Source organism: Mus caroli, unplaced genomic scaffold (genome assembly GCF_978045245.1).
Source record: "Mus caroli unplaced genomic scaffold, Mus_caroli_1 scaffold_3, whole genome shotgun sequence".
NCBI lineage: Eukaryota > Metazoa > Chordata > Mammalia > Rodentia > Muridae > Mus > Mus caroli.
The window spans coordinates 107,878,225-107,898,430 of record NW_028227258.1 but is presented as its reverse complement, the minus strand read 5'-3'; the positions used below and the strand labels follow the sequence as shown (position 1 = coordinate 107,898,430).

The 20,206-nt window shown below is 41.5% G+C and overlaps 1 pseudogene; it reads right to left on the bottom strand.

The window, feature by feature from the left end:
- Positions 1 to 14,682: 14,682 nt before the first annotated feature.
- Positions 14,683 to 16,844, bottom strand: LOC110290844 (T-complex protein 1 subunit zeta pseudogene; annotated as a pseudogene).
- Between the last annotated feature and the right edge of the window lie 3,362 nt (positions 16,845 to 20,206).

Genomic DNA, 20,206 nt, shown 5'->3' with positions numbered 1-20,206 from the left:
CAGATGGGCCTGGAAAGTGAGGGCTCTTCAGCCAGAGCCTTTACCACAGCTGATGAGTGTGTAAGCCGTTCACTTACTACATCAAAGAATGGAAAGAGCCTCGAGCCATACCCTAATGTTCTGTATGGAAAGCAAGCACAGGAGACTCCAGCCCGATGACTCAGAGACACTGTACACTGCAATCATCTCATTTAGGGCATTGTGAGCTAACAAAAACAGATTAAGTAGAGAGTTTCCTCCCATGGATAAACAGGGATTTGTTAAAGTACCCATACAGAAACAGAGATTCAGTTTAGAAATAGAGATGGCATTTTAAGAATGAAGTGGTTTCTAGATGCACTTACTTAAGAATGATGATGTCCAAAATTTGAGTTCTCTTTAATTGCTAAAATTATGTGAAAACACATATAAATGTGAGGCAGCTTTGTGTTATTGATGACACAGGACATCGATAGCAAAGGCACATTTTGGAAATGACAACCACATCAGTCTAGGATACCTTTACCACATGAAGTAACATGGTGGTGTGGGTTAGACTTGGCATGTGCTCATTGAGAGCATCATCCTCCCCACCCGTACACTTTACTGCCACTTGAATAACCTCGGACAGGCAAGAGAAAAACACACAAGCTGTTTATTCTGGGGCATTTGTGGGAAGGCTCTCTGAATGTTGGCTGTACCATTTTTCATCTGTCTCATGAAATACAATAGTGAAGTTGGATGAAGAGCCAAGTACATCAGCCTAACTTTAGCCATTGTGCCTGTAGGTACAATTAGATCTTCTTGATTGAGAGGCGTGCTATTATGTGAGTCTGTAGCATGCACTCCAGAAAGCAGCCATCAGTGAATGCCTAGGAGTGGCTTCTAATGAGAAACAGATTTATGTCGGCAGAATATGCTTCCAGCTGAAGTCACCATCTCTTTCTTCTGTTCTACAATTGAAAAACTGCAGCACTGTATGTGATCTTCTCCATATCCTCAGTGTGTATGACCTAAAGTTAATTACTCTGCTCTGGTAAATTTGAGCACTCATTGGGTTCAAATACTGCTCTTCTCTGCTTGGGGATAACACAATGTAAGAGTTTTAATCTTCCACAAGCTTAGTTGTTCTGACTGTAAAACAATAAGGAGGAAGAGAAATAGGATGAAGAGGAAAAGGGGAGGAGGAGGAGGAGCAGGAGGAGATGGAGATGGAGAAGGAAAGAAGGGGGAGGAGGAGAAGGAGGAGGAGGAGGAAGAAGAAAGACCACCATTAAAAATACAAAAAAAAATACAATAAAGAATGTCCTGCAAAGATCCAGGTTCAGCATTTAAAGTAGATGTTTAAGCCTTACACTCCCTTCCCGTTATTCTAAAAACTATCCTATTCTCTGGTTCCATGTTACCCAAATTTCTTCCTCACCATAGGCTCCCAACATGTGCATATCCAAACAGCACAATTTACTGAGTCTATGAAACTCTGGTGCAACACCATTAGCTATTAGTGCCCAGAGAACAGCAACATCACCCACTCCTTCAACCTTAGCCATCACAGCTATTGCTAGGACACTGTTCAAAGATAAAATTGCCCAACAAGTACTCTGAACCTTCCCTGGAGCCAAGCAGAGACCTGCACCAGGGAAATGATGAGAAATGATGTGCATTGGTCTGAACCATGGCTGGTTAAGATGTGCTTGCCAGTGAGACTCTTGCCTCTGAGACTCTGAAGGCCCCCGCAACTATAAGAGTCATGGACAATCCACCTTAATACCTGCCTTAGTGACTGAGTGACTGCCTTCACCAACAATACTCAGCAATAGGAAATAAAGTCTATTTACTCAGGGTAGGTTAGGAGCATTAGCCCAGAACTATACTTCAACATTCTATTAGGCTGGTGTACCTTAACACTACAAAAACCTGGTGCTGATGACAAAGACCCTGGAGTATTCTGAGTCAGGGGGTGACGGAGGAACCCTATCTGTTGAGTTTCTTGTCCATCTAGCTTCACCTGTGTTTTGTTACCTTAGCCTCACGCAGCAAGTTCTCCTCAACAGTAGGCAGCCCACTGCTATTCTAGAGCGATGCTCATTTTATCCTGGAGGGTTTCAGAGGGTTTAATCATGGCACATGACTGGACAATGACAGGAGTCTGGGGTGAGTATATCCACGGTGATTCTGCCCAGAGCAATATAGAACCCTGTGCCTCACTGTGAAGGTAATGACTGTGAACAGGAGACTGGGTCTGTCCTATGCCTTGGGAGAAGTTAGAGGTGCTGTACTGCCACTCCCTCTGACCCATAATTATGTACCAGACTTTCATAGCATGGCATTTTGGTTTAGAAACAGCTTGCCTCACTCATTAATGTATACTAAGTTCATTTTTCTGTTGCTAAGATAAAATACCATGACCAAGAGAGACTTGAGGAAGAGCTTACTTGAGCCTGAAGTTTCAGAGAGCTAGATATCCATAATGGCAGAGACAGCTTGGCAGCAGGAACAGGAAGCAAAGAGAGCAAACTGGAAGGGAGGCAAAGCTATAAATTCTCAGAGCCCTGCCCCCCCACGCCCACCCCCACCCCCAGTGACATAATATTTCCTCCAGCAAATTCCTAAAAGTTCTGTTACCTCTCTGAAGAGTATCACCTACTGGGGATCAGAGTTTCAGAATCTGAGCCATGAAACCATCACAGATTCTGGCACAGCAATGACCCTATGAAGAGAAGAGTCACAACAAGCCATGAACTGGGCAGTCTAGTACTGATAGCTAAAGTGATGACAGCATCAGAGAAAATGGGCAGCCTACTTAGGACTCTGAAAGGACACAGGCAAACCAAGCCAGATTCTGAAAACTGGAACCGACACTTAGTCCTTCAATGCACGGACAATGTCGTGTACCAAGAATCATCAAGAACTTCAGAGGATAATAGTCTACCTAGTGGCCAAACTAAGGCTCTAGAAGCAGTCCATACAGCAATGAGTATAACAAAGCTCTCAGATATGTTTCAAGCAGCTATCTTAAAAGGGAGTCTTCTAATATAGGAGATTTTAAGAAAACATAGAAACTACAAAAAGACATGGAAACACATTGAAAACTTATACTGAAAACCGTGAGCTGAACCAATGTAGTTGTAAACACGAGAGAAGAAACTGACAGAACAGGTCAACCAGAAGCAACATCTATGAGCTCACAGTAGGCTATTTGAAAATGTACAGGAGGAGAAGAAAAGGGAATCTGGAGGAGCTTCTACATAGAAGTAAAAGCAAATATCTGGGCTACTCAAGTTCAAGAAATAGTAAGAGGAGCTGGAGAGATAGCTCAGTGGTTAAGAGCATTTGCAGGGGACCTGGGTTCAATTCCTAGCCCCCACATGGCAGCTCACAGCCATCTATAATTTCAGTTTCAACGGATCTGATGCCCTTTGTGGTAGACAGACAGACATTAAGGTGAAACATCCAAACACATAAAATTAATCAAAAAACTTAAAAGAGAAATAAATACTTAAGAATGACAAAAGGGGAGCTGGTGAGATGGCTCAGCGGTTAAGAGCACTGACTGCTCTTACAAAGGTCCTGAGTTCAATTCCCAGCATCCACATGGTGGCTCACAACCATCTGTAATTAGATCTGATGCCCTCTTCTGGTGTGTCTGAAGATTGCTACAGTGTACTTACATATAATAAATAAATCTTTAAAAAAAAAAAAAAGAATGACAAAGGGAGAGAAAACGTATTCAAAGAGAAAACAACAACAAAATAAAACCTCTCAAAGCCCAAACAACACAAATATTCAGCTACAGGGAGGTCATAGGTCAATTCAGATTCAATTTGATCAATTCTATCTTAAGACATCTCACAACTAAGTTCTCAGAGGTGGAAGGTAAGGGGAAGTTTTAAGTGCTAGCAAGATTGATGGGAGGAAAAAATGTAAGCAATGCAACTCACACACAGCTCACTTCTTTGGAGAAATCTTCCAGGTCAGAGGGAGTGCTATGAGATTCTGCCTACCAAAGATACTCTACCAAGCAAAGACATGACAGAAATGACTGAAAGACCCAACCAGAGTGGAGACAATATGTCTTCACCAGATCTGATCTATAAGAAAGACCAAAGGAGTTTTGCATGCTGAGTGAAAGGTCTGTTGATGCCTTAGAGGAAAACATTAGAAGGTACAAAATTTGATGGAAAAAGACAAATCTAGAATACTGTGATATTATAAACATGGTGCATAAGCCATCCATATCTTCTGTGGAAACAAAGCAACTAAATCACAACAACATCCATATGCCAAGAGGATGTGAAGGATGATGCAATAGAGGCATTGATTGACAGTTCAGACTGCTGGGAAGAGGGACTTCAAGAGCCTACGTTTGGGGACTGGTGTTATTAGGATGCTTTTCTGTGTCTTTCTCACTTCTTATCTTAACATTACCATTACATAGTTTCTAAATATCTTACAAGAAAAAGATCTTCATTGTAGCCTTATAGAAACACAAAGCTAAAATCCATGACAGAAAATTTTTTTTAAATTAAAAAACAGGGAACCAAAGAACACCGTTGGAGTAAATCACTTAACCACTGAGGAAGAAATAAAGAAACCGAAATAAAATTAGAAAGTATAAGTGGGTGTGGTAAGGACTTATACCTATCTATAATTACCTAGGAAATAAATGGCTTAGGTCTTCAGGAACCCAGATGTGCAATCCAGATTTTAATAGATAGTAACATTATAACTTTCACACTGCACTTTCAGCAAAGAATACATCATCAATGAAACATCTGGGCAAACAACATCTAAGACCACTCTGCTCAACAGCTGGAGGGCATGCCTCCTCAATCAGCACAGGGAAAACTTCCCAAGGTAGATCAGATGACAGGCCACAAAACAAACCTTGACAAAACTTTCAAAAAACTGCAATCATATCAAGTATCTTTTCCAACCACAGTGAAAGAAAGCTAAAAATCAGTGAGAAGAAACAGCTCAGACAACTCCATGGAAACCTCAGGGCTTATTGTTGAGTCAAGGACAAATCCATCTGCCCATTAAAAACACTAAAATCCATGGTGGACATATCACCAAGAAGGATGCTATTGGCCATCAATACCTGCACCAAAAAAAACAAAAACAAAAACAAAAAAAAAAAAACAGCAGAAATCACTGAACATCTGTCATGGCACCATAAGGAACTAGGAAACATGGGCAATGGTCAAAATTTCTATATAGAACAAATAATAAAGATCAGAGAGAGAATTAAGAAAACAGGCTAACAAATAGCCAGAGTCAATGAAATACAGTTCTCTTAAAAGTGAACAAAAGAGACAAGCCCTTAGCTAGACCAGCTCTGAAAAGATAAAAGACCCAAGTGAAAAACATCCATAATGAAAGGGGAAATGTTAGAGCATACACAACAAAATATCCAAAGGCCTAGTATTGACTGTTATCAAATATGATGCACCAGCGGGCATAGCAGCCTGGAGAAAGTCTGACCAGACATGTACAGACACTGGGACTGTGCTGCTGATGAAGAGTCTCCCATCAAGCAAAGCCTAAGACCAGACAGCCTCCTTCCTGAGTCACACAAACAGAAAAAAAGAAACACATCCATTTTTCTTCAATCATTCCAAAACAGTTAAAGAGGAGTGAATTCTTTCAAATACCTGTGGTAAAGCTGAGGTCACCCCAGAGCCAAAACTAGAGAAGCTTCAGGTAAGAGATGGGAGGGATGAAGGGAGGGGAGGAGGGAGAGAAGGGGCAAGGGTGGGGGATGGGATGGAATGGGAATTTCCCCAGGAATTTCACACTGGAAGAAGGAAGGGGCACCAAGGAGAGCAAAGAGTAGAAAAGAGATTTAAAAGTTGATGGACAGACAAGACTCTAATAATGATGAGTCAAAGATGGGCAGACCACACCTCCACCTGGAATGCTTAGTTGTGCCCTCTATTTAAACTGTAATCTCCCTCAGAATCCCAGAGAAGGACTTGAGAGGGTCACTGGATAGCATTGTCCCTCTTCCCAATGTGACCACATTGAATGTATCTCTTTTTCTTTTACTTTTTTTCCTGCTTTTAACTATTATTTTGGCTATTTTAATTGGTTTCCCCAGGTAAGGTGGCTGAACTTGGCTTCTTCGAATACAGATCACAATCCCACACTAAACCTGGGAAGTCACAAAGCAAAAAAAAAAAAAAAAAAAAAAAAAGACATGAAAGAGTGTTGGGGTGTGGGCATAGGCAATGGGAGACAGTCAGAGAAAGTGGAGGTTGGGTGTGAACAGAGTTTGATACACACACACACATGTGTGTGTGTGTGAGTGTGTATGTGTGTGTGTGTATACATCATATACATATACATATACATATACATATACATAATTGTATAAGAATGTATATATTATATATAATACATAATATGATTATATTGCATGTATAATATATAGTATTATTTTATTATATGTATATGTAGTATATACATATATTATGTTTGTATATACATATATATGACATTGGTAAAGTAAATAAATATATAAAACTAGTGAACCAAATCCCTTAAAGCACATTAGAAAGTATATACATCATAGTCAAGCAAGTTTCCTGCACTGGATGCAAGTATTAATCAATAAATTTGATAAGTTACATGAACAGAATGAAGGACCAACAAATGATAGTTTAGGCAAAAATTAAACTATTCCTGTCTCTTAGGTTCAACAAAATAGAAATAACATAAAATTTCCTGAACATGATAAAATCCACAAATGAAAAGCCCACAACTAACACTGACTTCCTCTTAGATCTGAAACGAGACAAAGCTGTCCACTTTCACCACTTTTATTCAACATCCTAAATCCTATGCAGAAAAGTCAGGCAAAGAAAGATAGTGGAGGACACCAAACATCCAAAGCCAAATAAATAACAAAAGGAGGAAAAAACCCAAACTTCATTAAAACAAAACATTAAAACTAACACATTTACTGGAGTTCCAGAAAACAAACTCACTGAACGAAAATCAGTCCCACTGCTGCACAGCAGGGGCAAACATTCTGAACTGGAAACCAAGAAAGCCTTGCCACAGACAGGAGCTATGATAAACAAAGTACCATATTGTTGTTCCACCTATAGGGTTGCAGATCCCTTTAGCTCCTTGGGTACTTTCTCTAGCTCCTCCGTTGGGGGCCCTGTGATCCATCAAATAGCTGACTGTGAGCATCCACTTCTGTGTTTGCTAGGCCCCGGCATAGTCTCACAAGAGACTGCTATATCTGGGTCCTTTCAGCAAAATCTTGCTAGTGTATGCAATGGTGTCAGCGTTTGGAGGCTGATTATGGGATGGATCCCCAGGTATGGCAGTCTCTAGATGGTCCATCCTTTCCTTGCAAGCTCCAAACTTTGTCTCTGTAACTCCTTCCATGGGTGTTTTGTTCCCAAGTCTAAGAAGGGGCAAAGTGTCCACACTTTGGTCTTCATTCTTCTTGAGTTTCATGTGTTTTGCAAATTGTATCTTGTTTTTTGGGTATTCTAAGTTTCTGGGCTAATATCCACTTATCAAGGAGTACATATCATGTGAGTTCTTTTGTGATTGGGTTACCTCACTCAGAATGATGCCCTCCAGGTCCATCCATTTGGCTAGGAATTTCATAAATTCATTCTTTTTAATAGCTGAGTAGTACTCCATTGTGTAAATGTACCACATTTTCTGTATCCATTCCTCTGTTGAGGGGCATCTGGGTTCTTTCCAGCTTCTGGCTATTATAAATAAGGCTGCTATGAACATAGTGGAGCATGTGTCCTTCTTACCAGTTGGAACATCTTCTGGACTGTCTCTAGCTGCATACGTATCAGAAGATAGCCTAGTCAGCCATCATTGGATAGAGAGGCCCATTGGTCTTGCAAACTTTATATGCCTCAGTACAGGGGAACGACAGGGCCAAAAAGTTGGAGTGGGTGTGTAGGGGAGTCGGGGGGGGGGTGGAGCGTGTGTGGGACTTTTGGGATAGCTTTGGAAATGTAAATGAAGAAAATACCTAATTTTTTAAAAAAGTCCTTAAAGGACAAAATATGCAAATTTCAACTAAAAAATAAATAAACAAATAAATTAAGTACCAATACATTTAACTGGGGATGAATGATTTCTAACAATGCAACCTATAAAATTTTGATGAAAGAGAGTGAATAAAACACACAAAAATTGGGGGGGGGAGACCCACATTCTTTTTTTTTAATTGGGTATTTATTTCATTTACATTTCCAATGCTATCCCAAAAGTCCCCCACCCACCCACTCCCACTTCTTGGCCCTGGCATTCCCCTGTACTAAGGCATATAAAGTTTGCACGACCAATGGGCCTCTCTTTCCACTGATGGCCGACTAGGCCATCTTCTGATTCATATGCAGCTAGAGACACGAGCTCCGGGGGTACTGGTTAGTTCATATTGTTGTTCCACCTATAAGGTTTCAGACCCCTTTAGCTCCTTGGGTACTTTCTCTAGCTCCTCCACTGGGGGCCCTGTGATCCATCCAATAGCTGACTGTGAGATCCACTTCTGTGTTTGCCAGACTCCGACATAGTCTCACAAGAGACAGCCATATCTGGGTCCTTTCAGCAAAATCTTGCTAGTGTATGGACCATATAGAGACTGCCATATCCAGGGATCCATCCCATAATCAGCTTCCAAACGCTGACACCATTGCATACACTATCGAGACCCACATTCTTAAAGCAGAGCAATTGATATTATAATGTCTATAACTACACAAAGAAATCAGCAGATTCAGTGTCATCCTCAACAAAATACCAGTGATAAAGTTTACAAAAGAGCAACACTACCTCTGCTCACATAGGACAAAACTGCCCACTTCCTCCAGGACCTGTGGAATTGTACAGCCCCAATGTCATACCCACGCCACAGAGGGCCTAACACAGTTGGGTGGATTGTGTTGAAAACAGATGCTTGGCATGGACCTGGCACAATGCCTCATTGATTACTTATGAATTTTAAAAGATAACTGACTTTTATAAGGGAGAGAGGATTTAACAGTTTGACCAAATGACAATTGAACATCTGGTCATTATGTGACAAAAACAAATGTTGCATAAGATCAGCTGGAATTCTTACCCCCAAATGTTGAACTTTGATTAGAAGGCAGGAATCACATAAACCAAGATTATGAAGAATTCTTTAAAAACAACTCATACAAACTCCTCAAGAAGTCAATGTCAGAAAAAAACACGCACACAGAGCCACTCTATATGGAAGGAAGTGGAGTTGTGGAAAGTACATGAATAGATAGACTGGAGTCTAGAAAAAGTAATGAACTCTAAATTTTTAAAGACTGGTGAAATTTTTGAGTGTGTGATGTCTATGATTTAGTAATTTTAAGTTATTATTTATTATCACTTTTCTGGTATGTATTAAAATTAAAATAGGAGAATTCTCTAGAGACAGCTTTTCTGAATGTGTATGTCCTTCAAACATTGTCAAGCCCCTGAACAATTAAGCAATGTGTTCTTTTACCTTTAGGGTTTATCCCTATAGCAAAGCAAAACAAATAATCAAACAACATGAAGGACCAAGGAAACCCAAATTATACAATATTAATCCCGAGTAGCACAGACCTTGCCTGGGTCACTTCTGTGCCAAGGGAACAGAATCACACACACACACACACACACACACACACACACACACACACACAGACACACACCCAGCCTGCCAACCTTGAGGAGTGTCTATGGGAGGAGATGACCACCTACCTACTCAAGAGTGGCACCACTCATAGCACCTCCACAGTCTTGGAGTTAATCTGGTGGAAGCAATTTCTCATTAGAGGTCCCTCTTTCCAGATGTACCAAGTTGCTAAATGAAGCTGAATCTGTGAAAATGGACTATACCGCCAGTAAGATGAAATAAAGCCTTTCCTTTCCCAAGTTGTTTTCTGGTCAGTGTTTTATTGCAGCAACAGAAGCTAAACTAGAGCAGAGTTCATCCCCCATCTCTCCATTCTTCTAAAGTTACTGACATACTCATCATGCTGCATCTAAAACATTTATTAGTAATATTTAAAGAGCAAAACACATCAAAATTATCAACGGCTAGTATAAAAACCAATCTTACTTCTCCCTTCCCACTCTTTCTTTCTCCCTTCCTTCCTTCCTTCCTTGCTTCCTTTATCCATTCCTTTATCCTTTTCTTTCCTCTCACATGTCTATTAAGTGTGCTAAAGACTAGCTACCTGTGAGCATCAAAATCAGCAACAAGATCTATGAGCTAAGCCGGTTGCTCACAGCCACACTGCCATGACCAATTGCAAAGCCACGTTATTCCTGACCTAATCACAACGTCAGTGCAACAGACAACGACCAGAAACTGATGATACCAAGATACTCTGAGAGCTCACACTGAGACTTGGTGCACGATCTTAGTGAGAGAGAAAAAGTGAGATGGACCTGATTCTTAGAATCAACTGAATCTCAGCTAAAGACATGAGCAAAAGACCCAGGCAGGGCTGAGGCAGAGCATAGCTTCTGTGTTCAATTAGTAACTATCAAGACTGGGAAGGGAAGGTGAGAGGCTTCCTTGAGAGAGGGATTCTCGCCCTTGGTTATTCCGTGTTGAAAGCGTTAAATCCATTCTGCTTCAATTTTCTTATGTCCGCAATGTGTAAATATCTCAGACTGTCTAGGTCTTTGGTCAAATTCGTAATGCACTTATCAACAACTGAAAAAATATATTAGCCCTTGAGGATCTAGTTGAATCTTAGGCCTGACTTACCCCCCGGAGAAGTGGAATCTGGCTCTCTTTGTGCATTGTTTTGTTATTTGCAATCCATGGTTGATAATTGCTTACATTGCTTAGACTTGAATCGTCACACCCAGGAAGTCTAGTTTTAATACACGGTTAAGGCCAGGATCAAGTGTGCCCTTGAAGCTTTCGCTACTGACCTTGAAATATAAGAGAAACGAGAGAAGAAAAACCACCACAAAGGTGCTTGTGCTACAAGATAAAAACCACACTTTTCTTTTTTTTTTTCTGCTTTGATCTTTAGATTTATTCTTTTTTTTATTTTTTTTAATTTTTAATATTTTTTATTACATATTTTCCTCAATTACATTTCCAATGCTATCCCAAAAGTCCCCCATAGCGCCCCCCACTTCCCTACCCACCCATTCCCATTCTTTTGGCCCTGGCATTCCCCTATATTGGGGCATATAAAGTTTGCAAGTCCAATGGGCCTCTCTTTCCATTGATGGCCGCCTAGGCCATCTTTCGATACATATGCAGCTAGAGACAAGAGCTCCGGGGTACTGGTTAGTTCATCATAAAACCACACTTTTCAAAGGCACAGTGCTGAGGACCAAACCTTTCACTTTCTGTCAAAAGTTTGTCTTCATTATGTCAGCTTGAGAAAACAGTCTGGAGTCCCGACCCTGAGGAAGGCAGTGCCAGCCACACACCTGCCTGCACCTGTGCAGCTTGGCTGGCTTCGGGCTTGCCCACCTGCCACACCTGCACACAGGGAACAGGACATAGCATGAAGAGCTGTGGCAGGAGAATGTCAGCACAGCACTGTGCTGGGAATATCAATGCTCATCTGGAGATTCCCTTGAATCAGGCTTTTTCTTAAAATAAGGGGCATGCCTCCAAGATCCTGTGGACGCACAAAGGCATGGTGGAAGAAACAGCGCAGAGATGTCTCCCCCTCTGGTTCCCAATCCAGGCCAGTGCCATCCTTAATTTTGTGGAAGTCTTTCTTGCCTCTCTCTGCACTTCTCTTGCCACAGCTTCCACAACCCTCAGCCCTCCTGCCTCCCCACCCAAGTCACTGCTGGCAGAGCTCATGGTTAGACTGAGAGCACACTCAAGGCTGACATTCCATCAGCCACCACAAACATGACCCTGCTTTCTTCTTCTTCTTCTTCTTCTTCTTCTTCTTCTTCTTCTTCTTCTTCTTCTTCTTCTTCTTCTTCTTCTTCTTCTTCTTCTTCTTCTTCTTCTTCTTCCTCCTCCTCCTCCTCCTCCTCCTCCTCCCCCTCCTCCTCCTCCTTCTCTACTTCTTCTTCTTCCTCCTCCTCCTCCTCTTCTTCTTCTTCCTCCTCCCCCTCCTCCCCCTCCTCCTCTTCTTCTTCTTCACCTTCTTCATCCTCTTCTCCTTCCTCTTCTTCCTCCTCCTCCTCCTCTTCTTCTTCTTCCTCCTCCTCCTCCCCCTCCTCCTCCTCCTCCTTCTCCTCCTCTTCTTCTTCTTCTTCTTCTTCTTCTTCTTCTTCTTCTTCTTCGTCTTCTTCTTCGTCTTCTTCTTCTTCTTCTACAGATAAAATGTCTCTACTGGAAGGACATAATTCCTTATGGAATAACAATCAGGACTTGAGATGCTCAGAAACATGAGTTATTTCTTCCTCTGAATGTTCTGGAAATCCAGTCAATTGTCATTAGGTAGTCATAATTATCACTTTGAGTTGGAGCTCAAAGCACATTTCTCAGAGGTCTGAATTATGTTTTCCATATGAGTCCATAACCAAAGTTGGAACTGAAGCATTTGTTTGCAAAAGGAAATATAATTTTAATTTGAGGGTGCAGTAAGGTCATCACTATGAACCCTAGTTGTGTACTGTTGGATTTTTTTTCTCTTTTTAAAGAGATTTATTTTCTCTTTCAGTGTGTGTGTGTATGTTTGTGTGTGTGTGTGTGTGTGTGTGTGAGAGAGAGAGAGAGAGAGAGAGAGAGAGAGAGAGAGAGAGAGAGAGAATGTGTGAACATACAGTACCTGTAGAAGCCAGAAGAGGGTGTCAGCGTCCCCTGAGGCTGAAGTTAAGAGTAATTGTGGGTGCTAGAAATAGAACCTAGACACTCTGCAAGAGCAGCTAGTGCTCTTAACCACTGAACTATCTTCCAAGACCCTGAGTTATTTTAAGCTTTTTTGTTTGCTTTTTTGTTTTGTTTTGTTTTTGGTTTTGTTTTGTATTAATTTTGCTGTCTTTAAATATATGCATGACAGAACTAAGCAGTCACTCCAGGGCTCCTTAAGACTTTCAAAGAATCCCTCCATGAGACTCCCCTACTGTTGCTGCCTACAAGTCAGTTCTGTATTTAAGTTTAGTTTAGTTTAGTTTAGTTTAGTTTAGTTTAGTTTAGTTTAGTTTAGTTTAGACTGTTTGGTTACTTATTTTTAAGTGAATCCACAAAATTGGCTTTGCGTTATCGAAAGGAATTCAGTATTACAGTTTGTGGTCAATTATCTTCGTTTCCCTTTAAAAAATACCATTATTTAAAGTCACGACTACAGACAAACTATGTCCTTTCCGTCTTTTAAGACTAAAATATAAAATACTATACTATCCTTAAAAGAAAATATATTTTCTGTGAACAAGTAGCTGTGTTTGCTGCCAAAAGAAAATGGGATGTTTGACGTGCCGTTTTTAAAGTAGCTGTGGATGTCCTATGCTCACTACGCTTGTTTATCAGAAAATTAAAATGTCTGGATTCAATTTCTTCTGTTATCTTTAGTGCCTTTATCTATACTGGGAAATTCATCCAGAATATTCCTTTTGTAATTTAGATACAATTCTATACTACATTCAGCATAAGGGTTGAATGTAAGACAGGAAGAACATTCACCAGCAGCTAAGGTTCATCTGAGGTCCCTTGAGAAAGGACATGTGATCCAGCAGCTGCAGCAAAATCATGGGCTTGGAATGATGCACCTCCCAACACAATAAGATAGCAAGATAGCAAGATCTTGGTAAAGTGAACCACATTCATTGTCCGAAAAATATGGCCAAGGCATCATTGTCTGTTAGGCTACAGGGCAGTAAGACCAGCAACATTGTTCAAAGGAGAGAGATATGAGTTACCAAACTGACAAATTCTCAACAGGATCATACAAGATGGAAACAAAGCAGCAGAAAGAAAGAAAAAAGTGTTAATGCTGTCTAACACCTATCTTCTAAAACTCGGGGATGTGGTAAAGCATCTACCATGGAGGTGAGAGGCCAAATCTTTTCAATTCAGACTCCATTTTTTTAGAGAATTGACCTAAGTTTGAATTCAGGTAAACTAACAGGCGAGTATCTAGCCTTAGTTTCCAAGCTATTCCCCTAACAAAACCCAAACCTAGCTCCGGTTTCTAGGCTCACCCTCAACAAGACCAGCATCTCCAGGTTAGACCCCCAACAAGACCAGCATCTCCAGGTTAGACCCTCAACAAGATCAGCATCTCCAGGTTAGACCCTCAACAAGATCAGCATATCTAGGTTAGACCCTCAACAAGACCAGCATCTCCAGGTTAGACCCCCAACAAAACCAGCATCTCCAGGTTAGACCCCCAACAAACCTGCACCCCCAGGTTACAAGCCCACCTCCTGTCTAACAATCACCAATACAGAGGAGAGCAGAAATTAAGTTTATGATATGACTCCCAGCACCAGCCAATTATGTTAAAAGCCATAGCTTTCCAAGTAGATGCATGCACACTTACCCCTTCTTGCTGCTTACTATAAACCCTTGCCCTGGTAGATATTCAAGGCTCAACCCACCACCAAAATCATCCTGTGCATCCTGTGGGGAAGGGGGACCCAAGCTAGCTCAAATAGAATAAGACCCTGCTATGAATTTGCATCAGATTAGCTCCTATCTGTTTTGGGGGTGATCACTAACATTTCCCTGGCACTACATGGGCAATTGGAAGCAGTAGATGGTGCACTTCCATTCCTGTGATCTTCTTTTTCTTTTTTTTTTTTCACTCTTTTAAGTATTTATTAGACACTATGAAACCCATAAATTACCCAGATGTGTTTTACACTGGCAAGGATCTTACATGTTTAACATGGAGTTGGCTGGATAATTTCAAATACATCCACAACAAATTATTCTTTTGACCTGGGGTCTCCTGTAGCCTAAGTTGGCTTAGAAATTCCGGACTATTTCCAAAGGGCTAGGCTTACAGGCATGTGTCACCATGCCTTATTTAGATGAAAACCATTACAAACTTTCAAAGAACACTTAAGGAACAAGGGTAGACAACATGCTTATCTTATTATGTAATTTATGTATCGGTGTAGCTAAAACAACTTGTTCAGTGGGTTGAAAGAGAGCTGCTTTGAGTGTCTTCAGATACTCAAGGCAAAAATAAAATTTTACAGTATAATTTGAATAGGTGCCAAATGTCCTGTTCCTTTTCTCCAATCAGGGAAGAGAAAATTATTTTCCAAATCACTTGAAGCTTGGACAAAAATAACCATTCCCCCCAACATCCTGTAGTATCACAGGCAGGCTTCAACCCTTCAGAGAGGACATCCCAGCTCGCATGATCTCATCAACCAGGAGAATGTTGGTGGCGATCACAGTACAGGAGTGTAGCAGCTGCTTCTTCACACAGTAGTTATCCCACACACCCATCTCTGCGGCCACCATTGGCTCACCTGTGCTCAGATCCACACCTACGAGCTGACCGGATTCTGAATGTTCAGCTTGAACTTTAACTAATGTTTCCTGAAGGTCAAAACCAGAGTTTTGCGCAAGAACCTTGGGAATGATGAGCAAGGCATCTGCAAATGCCTGGACTCCAAGCTGAGCCCTGCCCTTCACACTGGGCTTGTATTTAATCAGAGCTTCTGCCAGTGCCACTTCTATTGCACCTGCACCCGGGACAACACAGCCATCATCAATAGCATTTTTGACAGCCCTCAAGCCATCTCTTATCGCATCCTTGATTTGAGTCAGTGTGTGCTTATTTGGTCCTTTAACCAGTAAAGTGACAGAACGGGGATTGTTACACTTCTCAATAAAGGTGAACTTCTCCTCACCCAGTGTATACTCATATACAAGCCCTGCATGTCCCAAACAGTCAGGATTCAGGTCATCAAAGGAATTCAGAGCTATCCCACCACAAGCAAGTGTCAGCCTCTCCATGTTTCTCCTCTTGGCTCTGCGCAGAGCTACGATCCCTTCTTTCGCACGGGCATCTAAAGAAAAGGGGTCAATCCCATTTTGATTAATAACGACAAATCCTTTATCTGAGTCACCACAGACTTTCTTTTTCAGCTCTATGATTTTTTTAACTCTATCTTCAATGAATTTTCTTTCAGCCTTTACTAGTTTTTCTCTCTCTTCTGCACTCTTGTAAAAAAAAGCCAGAATTCACTTCTGTTTTCTCATACTCTAAGGACACGTTGCACGTGAGGATGTAGGCATTTTCCACTCTCTTCTTCATATCAGGATGCCGAGCCCCATGATCCAAAACAAGCCCTCTGATTAAGCTTGTATCGGTTTCAGATTTATGCTTCATCTCCATGATCTCAACCATGAAGAGGTCAATGGGCTCGTCTTTTTTCCTAATGGCCAAAATGGAGTCCACTACAGCCTCTGTCAAGACATCTGCAAGTTCAGCATGAACTTTAGTCCGCAGAGATGTCCTGGCCACATCGATGAGTGTTTCTCTGTCCATCTCTTTGCTTACTTTGACTTGTTCCAGAAATTGGAGTGCCTTTTCTTTTGCCGCTTCAAAACCTTCAGTTTTTATTCTTGGGTGAAGACCTTCAGAAATGTACAGGTCCGCCTGTTTGAGCAGCTCCCAGATGATGAGGACATTGGATGTAGTGCCATCGCCAGTTATGTCATCCTGGGCTATAGCCACTTTTGCTATCAAAGAGGCTGTTGGGTGTTGAATTTGCATTTCATGAAGCAGCACATTGCCATCTTTAGTAAGTTTGATGTCTCCAGCACCAGATACAAGCATCTTCATGGTGCCCTTAGGCCCCAAGTTGGTCCTCAGAACATCCTGCAGGCCCCGAGCCACGCTGATGTTCGCCGCCAGCGCTGCCTGGGCCCGGGCCACCTCGGCCTTCGGATTTAGGGTCTTCACCGCCGCCATGGCTGGCCTAGCTCCATCCTGTGATCTTCATATCAGCCTTGTATTCTGCAGTTTTGAGCGCAGCAGGCGGTGAGAGGCACCTTGAGATTGTAAGCACAGTTCTTACCAGTGACATACAACCTCCCAGACTACTCTACACTGGGCCATCATCAGCCAGAAACCAGAATGGCAGAACAGTAAGAAGGCACCAGCTTCTCTTTAGGACACTAGCACATGCACTGGATACAACAGAAAGAGGACAATGACAAATTGTCAAAAAGAGAACAGGCCATAGAACATGTTAAAGAAATTCCTCACTTATGTATCATGATGAATAGGAAAGAAAGAAGGCTATGCAAAAGCTACTTTGGGGAAGATGAAGCCCTCCTAGGAATAGCTCCAACATTATCTAGAGGTTATGGGATGTTGGGGGAGAGCTAGTCAGTGTTCAGACTGTGGGAACACTTGTCGGAGTTGCTGGATGTTAGCAATGGAGAAATGAGTTATGTGCTGGAACAAAGTTCATGTCTCTCCCTGGGGCCCACTTGTTAGTTGTGTTACAGGTTTTATATACTCAAAATGGAATTCAACCATGATCCATAAAACGTCATAGAAAGGGGGGAAAGTTATAAAGTCATGTGAGGCACAGAAAATATTCAGTTCCTTTCAGGAAGATAACAGCAGCACTTAGAATTGTCGTAGTTAACTGTGACCTCCCTGAGGGACTATGGATCTCTCTGGAGAGAGACCTCTAGGGAGAGGTCACAGGAGACACTTCTGCTCTAAGAAAAGGTCTAATGAGAGTCTAATTCTTTTCTCTAAAACCCAAGAGAAGTCACTTTTGAAGCACATTCTGCAGAGCCAAAGACTACCAACCTCCCCCTTTGCTACAAAAATTTTTATTTATATTTTTATTTTTATTTTTATTTTTATTTGTTATAAAGCCAGTAGTAATAAACTAGGCTTGGTAGCATGCCCCTGTCATCTCAGCACTTGGGAGGGAAGGCAGGCAGGCCAGAAGTTCAAAGTTAGCCTGTGCTAGCAAGTTTGAGACAAGCCTTAGCTACTGAAGACCCTGTCTCAAAAATAAACAATAAAAACAGTAATAACATTGCCATTGCAAGTCAACACTGTCTTCCATGGTTTCTTCCAAGTCATCATTGTGTTCTACTTTCCTGATCCCCGACTCCAGTATCTGAAGTATATGAGCGTAAGCTGAGCTCTAGTTGGCTTTGTAATAAACACATGCCCCAGACCTAATGAGACACATTAAGTTCTTCTTGTTATTGGCGGAAACTAGATGCCTGCTTTTCAGATTTACCACAAATGAGCCGTTAGGACTGACTGGAGCTGCCTCCATCACCTTGGGCTCATGAAGGCAGAACCTGTTTGGATGAATGACATTGGAATCTGGGTTTCCATGGCAACTTTACATTTTTTGTGGCATAATTTACTAATATCTAAAGCATAGGAGATAAATGGTCCTTAACATTTATTATCTATTGGGGGTGGGGAAGGGGGGATAAAGCTTAGCCTGGGGAAATGGGTACTGAGAACTGAAACTGCCCATGGATGGAAATTTTATTCAAGTTTTATGCTTATTCTAAAAGGGCTATTTTTCAAAATTTCATCTTTATTTTAATATGAAAATCATCTACAAAAAAATGGATGTTCCAGGGAAGCTTATCAAGACTCACTGTTGTTGCTCTGGGGTGTGCAGGGATAGTGGAGAATTGATCTGTGAAGAAATGCCCATCTTAACAGTCTGTCAGGAGCATTTCCGAGGTCCACTTGTAAAGAGTCTCCCTGGACAATGTACAAGTCAAGAAGTAACTTCATTAATAAAATATCTCCAAATACGTTTTCCCCCCAAACTCAGCTATGTTCATCTTTGCCCTTGTTCTACCCCTCCCGTTTACTTTCTTCCCTCCCCTAATTCATTCATAACAACTACAATATTAATGTAAATGTTGCTCCTCTGAAGAAGAAATACCCTCCCCTGTTCCCAGCCAAGACAAAAAGATCATGTGTTGAGGGTTTTTTTCCAAGGCAAGTATCTTAAGACCTCACAATTAACACACTTTTATCCACTTTGTCCCAAGCAAAAGAGATTTAAGAGAGGGTGGGAAACTGGAGGACTGTCTCAGCTTACAGAGGACCCCGGATTCAGTTCCCACACTTACTTGGTGGTTTGCCACTTTCTGTAACTCCAGTTTCAGGGGACTGGATGCTGGCCTCTAGCCTCTTTGACTACTGCCTACATGTAATTGTACGTATGTATATGCAGGTACTCATACACATAAAATAAATCATTAAAAAGTACAATGAGTAGAAGGGATTGTACATAAAACTGGTGGCTGGCTGTGGGTTTGATTTCAAAGCATCCAACTTTAAGGACCCAGTGAGTCTTACCAGGTCCAGGCAAAGTCCAGAGCCCCACCCTAAACGCAGAGGACATTCTTCGAGCTTCAAGTACAACTGTGGGATGGCATGTTACAGAGACACTGAAAAGTAATCATGGGTTTTCCACTGTGATGTGCATTTGCAGGAACACTCAACTCTCCCAGGCAGAAGGCAAGAGTGTTTACAGCTGTCGGCCTTGCTGATTGCAAATGGAACTCTGAGCTCAGAGCACATAATCACTGATTAAGCTGCTGAGCTTTTGTGTCCAACATCCAACATCAGGAAAGGGAGGGAGAATTTAGTGGGTTGTCTCATACCAAACCACAAACACATGTTCTGTTGCATGTAATATATTCCCTAACAGTGCATTTCTTTTAAAAGGGAAAAATATTTTGAGCTAAAAGCTAAAAGAGTTTGTCTAGTTAGCATGTTAAGTAAAAACAATATGAAGGATTCTATATAAGTATGGTACCATATGCCTTTCTTTATGTTAGCATCACAGAATACTAAAGCTGGCAGAACATAAAGACGACATAATGGAAGCCACCTTAAAAAAAAAACAACTGAAAATAAGGAACCAATGGGATTTGTTGAACATGGATAGTGTTAAAATAGATAACTGAGGCCTTAATTCCAAACCCAGCTAGTAAAATGTCTAGAGGGAAACACAAAGAACTGTCTTCAAGCTATATGCACAAGTAGGAAGTTCCCAAATGGGGCTCTGGTCACACAGGAACTAGAAATGACAAATGGACAAATGGTAGTGCATGAAATTTAGAAGTTTCTGCATAGCAAAAGAATCTATCAGCAGAGCAGACAGCTGACAGAATGGGAGAAAATCATTGCAGGCTATACTTCAGAGGGACCTACTCTCCAGAACTGTAAAGAACTAAAATATTACACGCACACATTCTCTCTCCTCTCTCCTCTCTCCTCTCCCCACTACCCCTCTCCCCCTCTCCTCTCCTCTCTCTCTCTCTCTCTCTCTC